The 16,269-nt window shown below is 42.0% G+C and overlaps 1 protein-coding gene and 1 long non-coding RNA gene across 4 annotated transcripts in view; both read left to right on the forward strand.

The window, feature by feature from the left end:
* The window catches only part of STOX2 (storkhead box 2), a 120,684-nt gene that overhangs the window by 14,470 nt on the left and 89,945 nt on the right, over positions 1–16,269 (forward strand). The gene's annotated exons all lie outside the window — the stretch shown is intronic.
* Positions 6,159–9,142, forward strand: LOC109301030. Its single transcript, XR_002098409.1, has 3 exons — positions 6,159–6,217; positions 6,596–6,599; positions 9,133–9,142. It is a non-coding gene; the product is annotated as an uncharacterized LOC109301030 (long non-coding RNA).

A 16,269-nucleotide genomic window follows, 5' to 3' on the forward strand; every position in this document is an offset into this window, starting at 1 on the left:
AAGTTTATCAGGGGTGCTCATCAGGATCTGGAGGAACGTCTGTTCACCAGAGCCCCCCAAGGGATGACAAGATCGAACGGTCACAAACTCCACTGTGACCAATTCAGGCTGGACATAAGAAAGAACGTATTCACTGTCCGAGCCCCCAAGGTTTGGAATAGACTGCTGCCGGAGGCGGTTCAAGCACCCACTTTGAATGCCTTCAAGATGCATTTGGATGCTTATCTTGCTGGGATCCTATGATCCCTGCTGACTTCCTGCCCCTGGGGCAGGGTGCTGGACTCGATGATCCTCTGGGGTCCCTTCCAGTCCAAATGTCTATGAAATCTATATGCAAAAGTGAAATGAAATATGGTTTAAGTGAATAATTGGTACTTAATTGCACTTAGATTATTTTTATACGGAAAATTTAATATTAAAATAAAGTTTGCATTGTTGAGAAAAGTGCCATACTATTGTGGTAATTCATTAATTGGTTAATTGGAATGGATAAGTGAAAGGTGCCAATGGATAAGTGAAAGGTGCCTTTAAAGGATTGGAAGAAATCTACTCTGAGCCTTGACTGCTAGATTTTACATTTGGATTGATGTCAAACCAAAGGTACATAAAACTGAATGTAACCAGATTGTTGTTTGTTGGCTGGAAGCATCTCTGAGGAACCATAAGAACATGTTCAGCTGTTCTTATGGTTCTTATGGCTTTAGGCCTACCTTCTTATCAAATGTGTTTAGCTTGGGTATTTTGTTAATAAAAAGACATTGTGTGTGGGCAGGGTAATACCAGTATTGGAGTTACTATTTCATTGTAGCATGGTGATATTTTATCACTACATGATATTACATATTTAAAAAAAAAAAGAAGACTGACTGAAAGGTTCTAAGTAGAACCAAACCCCTGCATGTTAGATAGATAAACTGGGGAAAGACATAACAATTAGTGCTTTGAAGGGTCAGGATTTTGAGAACTAGGCAATTACTTTGTGGAAGCTGAAGAAATATTGGACATTCTGTGGTGACCCTTATGAAGTAGGGATTCTTTCCATTTAGAAAATTAATTCTGTGGCATGTGTGCAGGTAGGGGTGCCACAGAGGGTTAGGCTGGCATGATATGGCATAGTCTAGTTTTTTTTTCAAATGGATTTGTGTTATGTCTTACCCTGAACCTCTTTTGGAGATCATGCATCCCAAGCGTGGAAAATATGCAGGTCTGAAGGGGTTAGGATGTTCTGCATGTTTTTGATGATCAAGATAGCAGCAGATCAGCTGTTATGCTTGAAAGCTCAACTGTGATCAGTCCAGTTCACCTTCCCAAATACTACCCGTAAGATTCTAGAGTCCTATACTTGTACATGGTAATACCACCTAGACCAGTGGTTCTCGATCTTTTTAGACTCAAGGCACCCCTTGGAAAATGCCAGCTCTTAGTTTTCACTCTTCTTTTTTAACTATAGAAAAATACTAGAGCAATTCTTCGGTTGCAGATGACTCAGAAAAAGAGCAAGTCAGAATGTTTTAAACATGATGCATTCCTGTTTGAATCATGCTTGCACACCAAACAGTGCTAACCTCACATGACATCCTGTGGCACCTGTAAAAGAATCTCAAGGCATCCCAGGTGTCATGACACCCTGGTTGAGAATTGCTGACCTGAACTATCACAAAGTTTTCTGTTTACACAGTTGGACTGTGATGTCTCTGAAGGAGCATTTTGTTTTTATTATTTTTTTGCACTTTTTCTTTTCCTCTGCTTTCAGGCAGTTTTCTTTCCTTGATTCCCAGAAAATCTTTCTGAATCCTGATGCATATCATTTTAAAGGTAGCACAAGCCTTCCTATAAAGAATAGCCCCCCCCCCAACTGTGCATCTTTATAGAAACATGTTTTGTTCAATAATCCAGTCACAAGTTAATACACATTCAGTTTCCTGGACACACATTTTGATTTGTGCATTTACTAGCCAATCAGAATATTGATCATGTACCAAACATGTCCATTTTATAAGCTACACTGTGATTTTCACATTCTACATTTCAGTGCATCACAAACTTAATTTATTTGTTACATTCCTGGTTAATCTTGCTAAATACTAACCTTACCAGAACAGCTTGATTAGTTCTTGGCTTTTTAGTTCCTTTAGGCAATTCAAATGCATGGTTTAGTACACTGTATGTTTTGATACATTAAGAACTTGTTTTGGCTGCTTGGTTCAGTAAGTTGGCTATTGCTTAAGTTTTGGAGTTAACCCTTTGTAGCTTTTTAATTAGACCTAAGCTTAATGAACATTCCTGAGAAAAGACTGCTGCACTGAACCTTGAGTTCTTTCTTTGCAAAACATTTTATTTTCACACTGAGGCTACTAAGCTCTTCATGACATTTTGTCCCTAGAAAGATGTGAGCTCTGGCCAATAACCATATATAATAGACAACTGTTCATCTCTGGTTTCTCAGGTTAGATATCTTATGCCATGTTATGTGCCTAAAGTAGTGTCCCAATTTTTAGAGTTAAACACCTACAACTCCAGTAAAGAAAGCTGAGTCATTGGCTGTTCAAGTTCCTTAAAATAAAGCTGTTTAGTTTATCTGTCATAAGGCACTCTACTTTAATTATGAATGTAATTAAATATTGCCTCTAATCCTGAATTATGTATTGTAGGCATCTATGATAGGATGGTAACTGGAACCCTATAAATCTTCCAGATAAACTAAGTACTACTTATTGGTCTAATTGAATATCCACTAATAAATATCAAGAACAGTGGTTTCAAACTCATTGGGCCCCATGGCTGGGTGCACAGTGTGGGGCTCTCTGTGGCTCAGATATGGAGCTCTGTCATTTAGCCAGCAGGGTTCTCCAGAAATTTGGTGGTGGGATGAGCAGTGGCCGTCACAAGTCCAGAAACCATTGCAGTTAATGTTGCTATCACTCTGCCACCAAACTTCCTGCCCTGCGAGCCAAGTGACACAGGTCTGTGGCCTATATCTTTGATGCCCCAATTTACAAAGTTGTTGTGTAAGTGTCTTCAAAGGTTTAAGTCCTCAAAGAATACATGCAGCACAGAAACTTGCTTTCTGGGTTAAATTTGAACTTTGTAGTATAAAGTTGTTTGAAAACAGTATTCTTTTTCATTTTTTTTTAATGAGAAAAGTTGTTTGGGTTTTTCTGTTTGCTTGGGTTTTTTTAAGACTATTGTCACATATTTTATTTTAAACCCAGGGAAGGAAAGAGATTCAGAGTTGTTAGGTTGTTTAAATATGTAATTTGAAGTGAATATTATTTTTAAATAGGTTTTTACAAAAAGTACCATGTATAGCAATCTGGTGATGAATTCTTATGTCAGTATTTCAGTGCTTTCCTTTGTCTTTTAATATCATAAAATGATATCATAAAATTCAGTGAAGGAAAAGATTAGGCAAGAAACCTACTTTGTTGACTCTTTCACGAAATCTGTGTGATCATAACCTAATTATATAGGCTAAAACTGGTTAGATCTAGGTGCCTGTAGCTGAACATCTGCATCTGTATTTGGGTCTAAAGTTATTGTGGTCTATCTTTATTGGAAACTATAGGGGTTTGGTTCCTTATAAGAGCAGTCTGCATGTTTGGGTTCCTAGGTGTGGAGTTATGGATTTGCCTGTTAATTAGAGGTGCACTGATGCATCAGTCTGGTATTGGATCGGCACCGATATAAAGAAAATTGACTGTATTGAAAAACGGCTTTTTTTGCCTGATGCGGCCGATAATGTGGCCATTTAAATGCCCTGTGCACGTGTGCAGCCACATCGTGCACAGGGCCAGGAGCGCAACACAGGAGCTTGGAGAGCTGTGTCCAGCTGGTAAGTCTGTTGTGGTGGGAAGGGGAGGGGGAAGGCAAGGAAAGTTCGAGGCCCCTGCAGTGAGGGAGGGAGTGGGGCTGGAGCAAGGGCTGGGGCAGGTGCTGCCCAACTGGGGCGGGGTGTGGCATGGGATGGAACCACAGCTTGTCCGGAGGGCATGGGAAGGGGGGGGCAGCTTGCACTGTTGTGTGCACTCTGGGAGGGTATGAGGAGGGTGCCCCCCAGATTTGTGTGGGACAGGGCAGGCTGCCTCTGTGGGCTGGGGCCAGGGCTGTGCCGGGCTCTTCCCAGTGGGGGGCTGGGCTGGGCTGTGCTTGGGGCATGCGGCGGCGACACTATGAAGGGGCTATGGGGGAGGGGGGGCTTCAGCCTCCCCAAAATTTGCTGTAGCCCCCCAACCCCTGCCCCCAGCACTGCTGCTGCATGCCTCAAGTGCAGCCATGCCCTGCCCTCACCTCGGGGAAGGTGTTGCCCAGCCAGGTTTGGCTCCAGTCCCTCCCTCACTGCAGGGGTCTCAATCTGGCCCCCCCCCCATGCCCTTTCCTTCCCCCCTCCCCTTCCACCACAACAGACTTACCAGCTGGACACTGCTCTTCACAGCCCGACAGCCTGTATTGGAAATTGGATTGGTATTGGCTGATACACTTCCTTAAAAATCGGCTATTGGCATCAGCCCAAAAAATCTCTATCAGTGGCTAAGTAAAAATCTCTACTGTTAATGGCTAAGTTTAAAAAAAAGTTTAAAGTTTAAACAAATTTGGCCTTACCTTTCCTAGAAGCCAACATTGTAAAGAGCTTTTGATCTGTGAATGGAGGAATGTTGAGGATTACTAATTCAACATTCCTTCTCTTACATCTTCACCCAGCACACACACATAAATACAACATTTTCTCTGCCAGACTCTAGGCAGAGAGGTTTTCCTTCTTGCTGTTAGTTATCTTTGGGAGAGGTAAATAACAACATGAAAAAACCCTTCTTTCCCAGTCTCCTTTCCAACCCCTCACAACTTTAAACATGCTCCCACTGTCTTCCTACATTCAGGGAGCTTCTATGGTAAACTACGCTGTACCCTGACTGTGACTCTTACTCAGTCCTTAAATCAAGTCCTTTCTACCCCTTCTCCAAAGAAGGGAGGAAGAAAAAAACCCTATGGGAAACATGAGCCTTAAGTATATTCTGTAGTATTTTGCACATGCACAGGTGTTTAATTTAGATTTTTTTCACTGTCAGTAATTACAGTCAGTGTTGTACAGTATCTTCTTAGCAGAAGTAAACATAAATATTTTTAATGAAAATAGTGAAAAGTGCAAGACATATGCAGGTTACAAAAGCAAATAAAAAGGTAGTAAATGAAAGAGATATTTAAGAATAAAGTTCACTGAAGACATACGAGTTCATGGCCATAGATCTTAAAATTCATCATTATTCTTATGATTTGTAGAAATGCTGTTTACCATTTAGATTAATCACAAGGCATATTTCTATAGACTTGGTCATAGTCTCTTCCAGAACTCTTTGGGCACTTAATTAAAATACACCGGCTAACAGGAAAATAGATGTACAGTGATTTCTGTAGTTGGAGGTATTTTCATTCATATTGACTGTCATTAAGTACATTTAATGCTGTTTCTTATTAGCAGCATGTCACACAGAAATGGGAAAGGTCACAGATTTTCCTCCATTGACTTGAGTGGAACCGTTCCTGATTTACACTGAAGCAAAAGCATCTGGGCCATCTTCTAATGGCTGGATACTTTCTGCAGACAGAGTACCATATAACAGACTTACATTTGGATTGATTTTGGCCAAAGTCAAGAAAAATCAAGGTTTAATTGAAAGTGTTGAAGTCAGCAATCTTAGGGCACAGACAAGAAGTGGCAGTTTTGGCCTGATCTGGTTCCAGAAAGTGGTCCAGTTGTGATGAAACAGAAGTTTGTGGCTGCAAACCACTTTAAAAGGGCCTGATCCTGTGAAAATTTGAACCCTCATTGCATGAGAGTTCAGATGAACATGCTCCAAAATGGAGCACATTCTGTAACTTCTGTCTGTGGAGCTCCTAGCCTGTTGCGGTTTGCTGCTTTCTGAACAAGAGTGGGGGGGGAAGGGAAAGGAGAGTTTGGTTTGGGGCTTTTTCAGCCCATGCTGGAGGGTGGAGTGGGTGTATTGGTTTCCTCCCCAAGATGGGGGGACTCTGATCTACTCACCCCATCCTCCAGTGCTCGCTGGAGAACCCCAAGAATGAGCTCCCTCTGCTCCCTTTACCCCCTCCCATTTTGAAAACAGTCTGTGGGCTGGGAGAGGGGCATGACATTGCTATGGAGAACCGGCTGCAGGCTCCCAGCAAGCAGCTGGAATCCCCAAGTCCCAGACGCAACAGCCAGTTTGTTTTATCTGAGGAACTGTTGCATCTCAGAGTGCTTCCTGCAAAGCGTTATGAGTTGTAGTGGGTAGCTACTCTTCTGTCTGCACGCTTAGTTGAGCAATTCATTTAGTGCTAATGATTTGTAGGATTATTTCTCATTTTTATCTGAATTTTAACTGTCAGATTCTCATGTCCTTACTCAAGTTGAGAGTTTCTGGAGTAGTACTAATAAATTTTAATGGTGCAACTGTCAGGATAAGGTTACCAATCAAGTAAGGAGTTCAGAATCTGAACCTACTTAACTAGCTGATACAAAGTAATAACCATTCCCTGTTGTGCCTGAGCTACTCCTTGCTTTTTTGTTTTGTTTAAGGAACTCCTCAGTGGTTTCAATGGGGAGTTGTGTGGGGTTTGAACAGAGACTAATGTGTGAGTAAGTGGGAGTAACTGTCCGGTTTTGGAAGCAATCAAGGGCTGAACTCTGTTTTCGGTGGGAGTTTTCTCTGACAGGAGATTGCTGGATTTTTCGCTAATAATTATTCCCATGCAGCTCTTAAAGCTAAGAAAAAAGTAACAAGCGGGTTTCTAAGAGACATATGGGATATTAACTTCATGACATTTAGCTTATGAAACAATGATAATGTAAGAAAGCTACTGTATTTATATAAAGCCAAACCCTTGTAATACAAATAATAAAGCTTATTTTGTTAATTCCAAAAGAGAACTCTTCATGAGAAAACTCATTAAAATTTTTTTCCAGTTCTTCAATGACCAAAGGGGTAAATTGTGTAATCCACAGTAACCCTTAGGAAGAGGTATCCATTGTAAAGGGTAACTGCCTCAACAACCGTGTAGGACAGGTGTTGGGATAACTTGTTTAATTCAGCACCAGGGGAAACCCCGAGTGTGTAAATATTTATAGCAATGTTCCACAAGTAAAGTGAACACTTAAACCTTGGAGCTTCCAGCAGAAATTGCACAACTCTAAAAAAAAGTGCCATGTTAGCATATTGTTGCAAACAACAAGCTTTCATTTAAGATATTTATCATCATAGGATCAAAGAAAAAGGGCTTCTGTTGAACAGTTGTGCCTCTTGGCCTTTTTACTTGGGATACCTGAATGTGGCAAGTGACTTATAGATTCAAATTGCCCTGCAGTTTTTGGAGTTTGTGTTGTTACAAAATTTAAGCAAATTATTTTTGTGTGCAAGGAGTTTTGATCTTGCTCAGCTCTTAATTACAGGGATTTTTTTTGTTCCAATTACTTGTATCTTTGAAGATATAACACCAAAAATCTGTCAAGAGAAAAAGAAAAGCTCAAGGTCTTAAGGAATTAATTTTAAAAGGTTGAGGTTTGTAGCTACATATATATTTTTTTTCTCCAGTATCTGTACATCAGTCTATGATTTCTTCTTTTACACCATGCATTCACATGATCTGATGCCCATGTATGTTTATTTGAGAACAAATACTTCCTCCTTCACAGCCAGAGGGTCACAGAAGCAGCAGCAGTAGAGTGGAGTGGAGATGGATGGGTGCATCCCAGTGGAAAGGGACAGAGTTTTTGTTCATTAAGAGCTTAGCTCTGTGGTGACTTCTTTCACTCTGCTGTGGTCCTGTCAATCAAGACTTTGTGAATGTATGGGAACAGGGCTGTGAATTTGTAAACTCTCTTGTGGGATTCACTGTGCTGTATGTTTATAGGAGCTGCGTGAAACCACATCAGGGCAGCATACATATGGAGTGAATCCTGGCATGTTTGTATATTATTAGTAAACACAATTACTAGGATCTAACTGCATCCCTATCAGTTCTTATTGGCTTTGTTTCATGAAGAGTGAAAGATACAACAATAAATTATACCTTTTGGTAAACTCCATGTAACTGTACAAAGTTATAGTTAAAGCAGTTATTACATAGCCTAGCAAAGCAGAGATTTCTAGAGGTTTTTTTTAATTGTCCAAATTCTGAGTGACTGCAGGCCTCAGGTCCTGCCTTCCTGCTCCCCTTTCCGCTCCCCTTCCCTGTCGCTACAGACAGGGCTAGGGCGCAGAAGGGGGAGCCCAGAGACCCTGGCAGTGGTGGCATGAATGATGGGGAGTTGGAAAGCCATGATTTGGACCATATCTTAGGCTAAGTACAGACTGTCAAAAAGCCTGAGGCAGAATCAATCCAGTCTACTCAGGGTTCTCTAAGATGGTAGGTTGGATCAGGAGCAGGTGGAACTTGTGTTTGTTCTTCGGTCGGGGGAGGCAGGCAGATGCCTGCACTGGCCAAGGCCAGAAAGCTGGGGGCACTCCTGTGTGCTTCCTGAAGTGCCAGATGTTTCAGCCAAGCACAGGTGAACAGCTGGGCCAACCCTTGTTGGCTGTCATACATGAGCCTGCCTCTGCTGTCCAGTCATCTGTCAGGCAGGCAGCCAATGGAGGGAGGTGTGCTTGCTCCCACTCACTGGCATGGGGTTTCTTGGGCTTTGTTTGGGGTGGAGTGTGCAGGGGTCCATCCCAGATGGCACAGAGGCTGGGGGGGAGTGGGAGGTAGGAGCAGAGCTCTTGAGCTGCTGTGGGAAGGCAGAGCCAGCAGCACCCCTGCCTTGCCAACCTAGCTGGGAAGGCACAGAGCATCCCTCCCTTTTCCTATCTGAGCTCCAGGACCCTGCACTAGAGCAGCTTTGGGAAGGGTTTGCAGGATTTCCACCCTCAGAGCCAGCACTGAATTCTTGGCTGAAGCCACTTCTCTGCAGCTGCAACAGCATGATTACCCCCACCTGCCCCAGGGACCATAGCCCAGCAGCTGCACAGAAGCAGCTTCAGCTGAGAATTCAGCACTGGCTCCAGGGAGGTGGGGGGAAATCCTGTGAGTCCTTCCCAGAGCTGCTCTGGTGCAGGGTCCCGGGGCTTGAGATAAGGGAGGGATACTCTGGATCATATACCAGAGTGGCTCCAGGAAGGGCTCACAGGATCCTCCCGCTGAAGCCAGTGCTGAATTCCCAGCTGAAGTTGCTTCTTTAAAGATGCAGGGTTATGGTCTCCAGGAAAGTGGGGGAAGGCAGCCATGCCTTTGCAGCTGCAGGGAAGCAGCTTCAGCCAGAAATTTGGTACTGCTCTGAGGGTAGGGGGAATCTGGCAAGCCCTTCCTAGAGCCACTCTGGTACAGGGTCCTGGGGTTTGACAGTGGAGGGTCACTCTGTGCCCTGGCAACCCAGCTGGTAATGCAGGGTGTGCTGCTGGCACCACCTCCTCACAGCTGCTTGTGAGCCCTCCTCCTACTCCCACCCCTGCCTCTCTCCTGCCTGTTGTTGACAGACAGCAAGCTTGGGGGCAGGGCCAGCTAGGCACTTGGCTGGAGCAGCCATGCCACGGCTCCCTGCGAAGTGGGGTTAGCAGGGACCCCATGCAGCCAACTAGGAAGCTGGCAGACAGCGACCTACCTTGATTCGCAAGTGGATGAGGCACTCGCGTTCAGTGGGCTGGTTGAACCTAGATTAAGTAAGTATGATACTGCATTGATCCAGGTCTATTTTAGTCTGGGATCCGCCATTTTTAAAGCGGCCTAGGTGTCCCAAACTTGTGTTTTGTTACAGGTATTGATGGGTTTCTGACCACCTAAACTGGAAAAAGTGTAATGACTGCACCCGGCCTTAATGCAGGGTGGGCAAAATGCAGCCCGTGGGCCAGATCCAACCCGCCAAGGGATTCTATCCAGCCCATGGTGGGTCTCTTAGCCCTGCCAAACCCAGGTGTGAGGGAGAGCCTGGGTCATGGCACATGCTGCCAATCCCACTGCCCTGGGTATGCAACAGTTCACCAAAACTCCCTTAGTGGCCGTCCAGCCCAAATCATTACCCACCCCTGCATTAATGTCTTCTTGGTGTTTTTCTTTCTGTTCATGATTGTAGAAGCATAGGGAATATAGGGAATAGGGAAAATAACATTAAGAGATGTGTACCTTCTCTAATTATGGTGTAGTCAATGGAAACGGGATGAGCAGCTGCTATCAGCCAAGGATCTGTGGCTCATCAGTGGTCTGCAGCGCTGTTGGGGATGTCTGAAATAATGGATCTCTGGCTTTTATGATCACTGATGGGATGAAACTGTTTATAAGAGATTGTTAAGATTTCTTCAGCATTTCTGGTTTATTCTAGAGGAAGAGCGGTGAAGATGGAGATTAGGTGGTTCTGATAATTTTAACTATGAATGCTCATGATTGTAAGTATTGGGATTTGTTTTAATTTTAGCCTTTAACTCTTGATTTCTTAGGTTTCCACTCCCAGTATTTCCCTATTTTATTTTATTTTTTCCCGTCTTATACTGGGAGCTAAGTAGAAAGATGCATCACGGAACTCCTAAGCTCTCGCCAAGATTGTACTGAGCAGAGGCAAGGAGCAGATGGTTTCCAGGTCCATTCCTCCTATTGCTGTGCACAGCTATGGATTGATAAGTGCTTTTGTTGGACCAAAGTTTTCCCAGTTGATCTCTATAAAATTAGCTCCTTGTGATCTTTCAGCCTTCTCTTAATCCCCTGGCTCTGAACTATGATTTCTGTTCCCTTTCCAGTTTTATCTTCCAGCATTCCTTCTAAAATCTACTGGACAACTTAACCAGGTCAGCAAGAACCATGGACTCAGTGTGGTCCAGTTGAAGACTCATTTAACAGCTTTGCAGAGAAACAAACCTGTGACTGGACAGAGGAGCTGAGATATGGCATTTGAAGGAGCAGCATAGATTGAGAATCAGTGGGGTAGATGAGTCAGGGAGCCAGGTAGAAAATGCACGTGTCTGGCGTGTTGCTGAGGATGAGGGTTTTCAGAGCCTGTGTGGGTTTTTTATGACAATTTGTTTTTTCTAGAAAAATTCCTCTTGATCAAGTTGTTTTGCAGGTTCTGTTTAAAAGAAAAAGGGTAAAAGGCATACTATACACTGTTTTTGATTTGGTTTATTTGCTAGTGAATAATTTCCCAAATAACATTTTCACGCTTATCTTTCAAATAGCATCTTGTGAAATTTCTGGGAATTTTTGAGAGAAAAAATGGCAAAAAGGCTTAAAAGACATTTTAAACTCTTGATTAATCTTATTATTGTAGATTGGGGTGACCAAGATATTGCCCATGGGCTGGATGTGGCGTGCAGAGCCATGTCATATGGCCTCCAAGCCTGGAAATTTGGCGCCAGAGTGGCAGCATTAATTGTCATTGCCCTTTAGAGTCTTGGCAATTAACACTGCTTGCACTTGTCCCACCACCAAATTTCTGGACTCATGGGGAGCCTTGTGGGCTAGATGAAACATCCCCATGCACTGGATTGCACCCACACACCACTCCTGTGCCACCCATGTAGCCTGCAAACTAATCCCGAACTACTTATCTGGTTTGTAGGGCTGAGTGAATTGTGCACTGCTGTTCTAGATCATGATATTAAAACCTACATGTCTGTATTGCCTTCAGTGTTCTCCAAATGCTGTTTGCTAGTGTCAGGGCACGCAGGCAAGATTTGACATAGAAATTATTTTTATGAAGATTTTTGAGAGGGAGACAACCCTTGTCTTATAAGTATGTAACAGAAATGAGATGTCTGTGGTGTGTTGAATTACAGAGTATGAATGATAGCTCCTCATGTTGTTGCTAATAATATGATTATACTCTAATTATAATTGGTGTGTGTGGGGTTTTGGGTTTTTTCGCAGCTTAGTGCTCATCACCAGCTAGAGGTAAGGCAGTATTCCAAGGAAGAGTTCTTGTTATAGCCTGTGTAAACCATCAGTTCAAGAACAGTTTAATATAAACCTAGATGCCTTTTTAATAGAGGTATGGAAACTGGTGCTAGAGGTTTTGTTTCTTCTGAAGTCTTTATTAACTTGTTCAAAACCAGCTTGTTTAAGAAGCAAAAGCAAATTTTCCAAATGATTAATTCATAGTCCTTGCATGACCACCTTTTGTGTTTTGTAAGGTGTTCTTTTCCCTCCCTTCTTTAAATGATCAGACTAAGTAGGTTTAACACTTAGGGAACAGGAGGAAATTATTTATCTGTTTTTCACATGTTATAGGATATGCTGGCTTCAGATGATAAGAGCTGTTCTCTGAAGTCATGTTTTAAATACTGTTTAGGAAGACAACTGTACTTGCATGAGATGTGTAACAACATGGAAAGAGTGGGTGACAGTAGCATTAGATAGTCTTTATATTGCGTAAATAGCTGTACCCAGCAGATGGCAAAAAAATTCATTTTAGGATCTATATTCAGTTGTTAAAAATCCTAACTACTAGCTTCTTCATGACTACTCATTGGAGAAAAGCAAATTCAGTTGTAAGGCTCTTAACTTTCTGGCAGTTAATCTTGTGTGCCGAGATATAGATGTTTTTATTTTTTTTAAAGAGTAAGTATGTCACTTCTGTTGCCATATATAGGTTCAATGTTGAGAACTAGGGTGATGAAGATATATATAGATAGATATAGATATCTTTTGATTATCCTGGCTTTTGCAGGGAGTTTAGTCAGACTTAATATTTGAAATAATAGGCATACAGGATTCAAACATGGAATCATTATCCACTGCCCCAGAAACTTGTCTTGGCCAAATGTTCAAAACTTAGAGCCTATAGTCAGGATTCTAAATCCATATGTAGACTTCTGAATACAATGGGGAACAGTTGGGCACTCAGCATTTCTGTAAATCAGGTCACTTATTCTTGGACTAAATGTGCAAAGTGGGTCAACTGGACACAGGCAAAAGGAGTCATGTATGTTTCCCAAATCTTCCTGATTTTTCAGAAAAAGCTGTTTGCAGGGATTCTCTTACATTTGCAGAATCCAGGTGAAATACTGCAGTATTTCCTAAACTTTTGTATACTCACCTTCAGAAAAATTAAATGCTGGCATGTGGTGTTGCAAGGCCTTTCCCCCTAATTGATGAGTCTTCCACATTTTCCATGCTTTTCCCCACACCCTCTCCTCTCCTCTCCTCTCCTCTCCACCAACCCTCTCTCACAGCTAGTCCTTCCCATAGTCTGCTTTAAGAAACACTGGTCTATTGTATTCTCATCTGCAACTCTCCTTTTCCCCACTTGTGCCAACTGCCAAAAAGAAGCTTTAGAAACATCATAATAAAGGCTCAAAAAAGCTGCTTATTGTTAAGTTTTAATTTTAAATATATTGGCCAATAAACATAGTTGATCACATGTAGGTCCTGGTCACACACATGTTCCTATTTAAATATAATTAAGTTGGTAGAGACACAAGAGAGTAAAGTTAAGTGTGTGTGTTTGTAAGGTTAGGGCCTAACATTGTTAATGTGATTGTTGTATGACACTACTTCAGCTAAGGTTAGCCTCAGTACATGCACATATTTACAGCTTGAATGTCTTAGGCTTGGATGCCAGGCTCTGTCTTTAGTAATCTCTGCTTGCACGAAGTAACATTTTACTAATGTTCTCATGCTGAGGAGTCGAAGTACAAGCACAACCCATTCCTTTTAAGTGGGGATGCCAGTGTTGTGACTTGCACGGTTTTATTACAGAAAACATTCTCCCTGTACGTACACAGTACTCTTGATCTTATTTTTATTAGTTTGGTTAAGAACTTTATTGTGCAAATTACCCACGGCCCTGAGTAGGGGCTCTGCAGAGCCCCTTGTTGAGACTTGCTAAATTCATTCATAGAGTCCACCCATCTTTCTGTTAGTACTGACTTTGGCCAGGCATGAATGGTTCACTTAAATATGCATCTTATTAGCAGCCCTCTGAACCTTCCTGCCACTATCTATTATTTTAATAACTGCTATTATATTCTTGTTGTATTTCTGTACTATTTCAATTTTTATCTGTGAGGTTTTGTGTCTAAAATATGCAAGGAAGGCAAACGGCTAGATTATCAAGATTAAGCAAAGCCGGAAGAAACTGTGATTTTTAAAAAACACTTTCCAAATCCTGTTTTTCCTCACTAGTGGCATGCATCATAACTAACACGCGATTTTGAAAATGCCTAAAATCTCATTAATTTATTACTATAGCATATTTCATTTATCGAGGCATGCCTAGTCATTTTATTCATAAATGTTTCTAGTCCAGTTTAGGACTTGGAGTGTAGCCAGAGGAGTTGTGTATAGTATGAAATAAGGAAATAAAAGATGCAACAGCAACAGTGTAATGAACTGCAGACTCTCATCTGCTTATCGGGCTAGAAGAATGCTGAAGGAGGGGAGGCAGTTCATGTTCTGGTAAACTAAAGCAAAGCCAGAGCTAAGTTGGACTAGTGAAACACTTTGTTACCAAATACCATGGGTTTTGTACAGCGTGTTTGTTATGTATTTGTTTTTGAAAGGGGTTTTATTTTTTAACAAAGAAGCTGTGGGTGAATTATTTACATGGTGTGAAAAGTGTACTCAGTTTTTTAAATAATAAATACAGAAATGTATTTTTCCCTACCACAAGATCTTAGGTGCCAGAATATGCAGTTTCACCATTCAAAAATTCTATCTTTTGTTTCCACTTGGTTGCATTACTTTCAGTTTCATAGGTTGATGAAATAACTTCTTCGCTAGGTGTAAGAATCCCACAGTGTTTTTTTCTGTTTCCATGGCCTGCCTTGGATGAGTTGCTGTACTAAAGAGTGATTAATCACCAGCTATGAGATGGAACAAGGGCAGCTGGCATACCAGACAGGAGTAAAATTGTCTGTTGGCTCCTTTGCTGAATGGGGTGCATCTGTAGGAGTCGTGTGATGTCTGTCTTATTTTGGCATCACAGTCTTGTATTGTGTTTGTCTATCAGCTATGTTGCAGGGGTCTAATGGATGGTTTTCAGGTCATGTGAGAAACTGCCCTCGGTCTTTTCAAGCACCTTAATGTATTTTTGTTTTACAGAAAGACATTTGGAAGGAAACTAGTATTTACCAGTCAGTCCACAGCTTATTTTGCATATGTTATTATCCCCTTACACTTGCCCATCTACAAGTGGCTGTTGTAAAAGTAATGTGTCACTGATCTAATAATTATAGCACTTTCTTTAAGTCAGTAAGATTTTATATAGTGCCATTTCCAAACTTGAAGGTTTGCTTTTTTGAAGAAAGGTGGAGATGAAGTTAGAAAGGAACTGTTTGTGGTCCCCGCAACCACTTTTTACCTGTCATGCATGTTTTGTTTTTTCTCTGTTCCACCCCCCCCCACCCCGTTTCCCCAAGGCCTTAAGGTTAATAAGTCTTAGTGAATGTGATGCTTTATTTATTGTAGGGATAGCTAATAATGTGCCTGTAGTCCTAGACCTTTGGCCTTGTCTATTTTTAATCTTTATTTTTATAAATTGCTCAGGAAGGTAGTTATTTTTCTTGCAGCACGTGTGCAGTTCACATTTTAAAAACAACCTCCAGTAAAAGTATGGCCATTTAAGACCGTCAAGGTTTAAGACATTACTAGATAGCCTAAAAGTGTCAAAGTAAGCCCCTTCCCTTTCCTGAGTACCACTTCAATCCCTACCCCTGCCTGATCCACTGCTCTGCTCTCCTGCCTGCTGTATTTGTACTGTTCTCACTGATGGGTTTTTGCCATTCTTAGCACATGGCTTGAGTTGGCCACCCCTGCAGTAAGCTTTGGCCACTCAACACTGAGACCACTAGTCTCTTTGCTACAGCTACCCCCGCCCCCACAAACTGCATAGGAGAAAATTCTGTCAGTGCAGAAACTGTAGAGTAGATTACCATAAGGTTGCCTACCAAGGACTTATCACAAACTTTAGCACAGGGGACTTCATTGGGGCAGAACTGGTATGCACTGGCTGAAGTTTCAGCACTGTGTAGAATCTGAGCCACTTTGCTGACAATAAGAATGAACTTACATGTACATTTAGATAATACTAAGGGCACGTAGAATACAAGCATTCACATTTTAATGTTTGTTAATTTGTTAAGTACCCTCTGAGCAGCTCAGTTATGCCACAGCAGGTGAGGGTTAACTGTGGGCCATGCTACCTAGCTTGTGTTAGGTTAGCTTGAGTGTGCTCCACAAAGATAAAGTGAGGAATATGCAGTCCTCCAGCATCCCAGGATGCACTACTCTCAGTCTCCATCCCCCCCCCCCCCCCCCGGG

The sequence above is a fragment of the Gavialis gangeticus genome, unplaced genomic scaffold, assembly GCF_001723915.1.
Source record: "Gavialis gangeticus isolate Ggan-Ray unplaced genomic scaffold, GavGan_comp1, whole genome shotgun sequence".
Lineage (NCBI taxonomy): Eukaryota > Metazoa > Chordata > Crocodylia > Gavialidae > Gavialis > Gavialis gangeticus.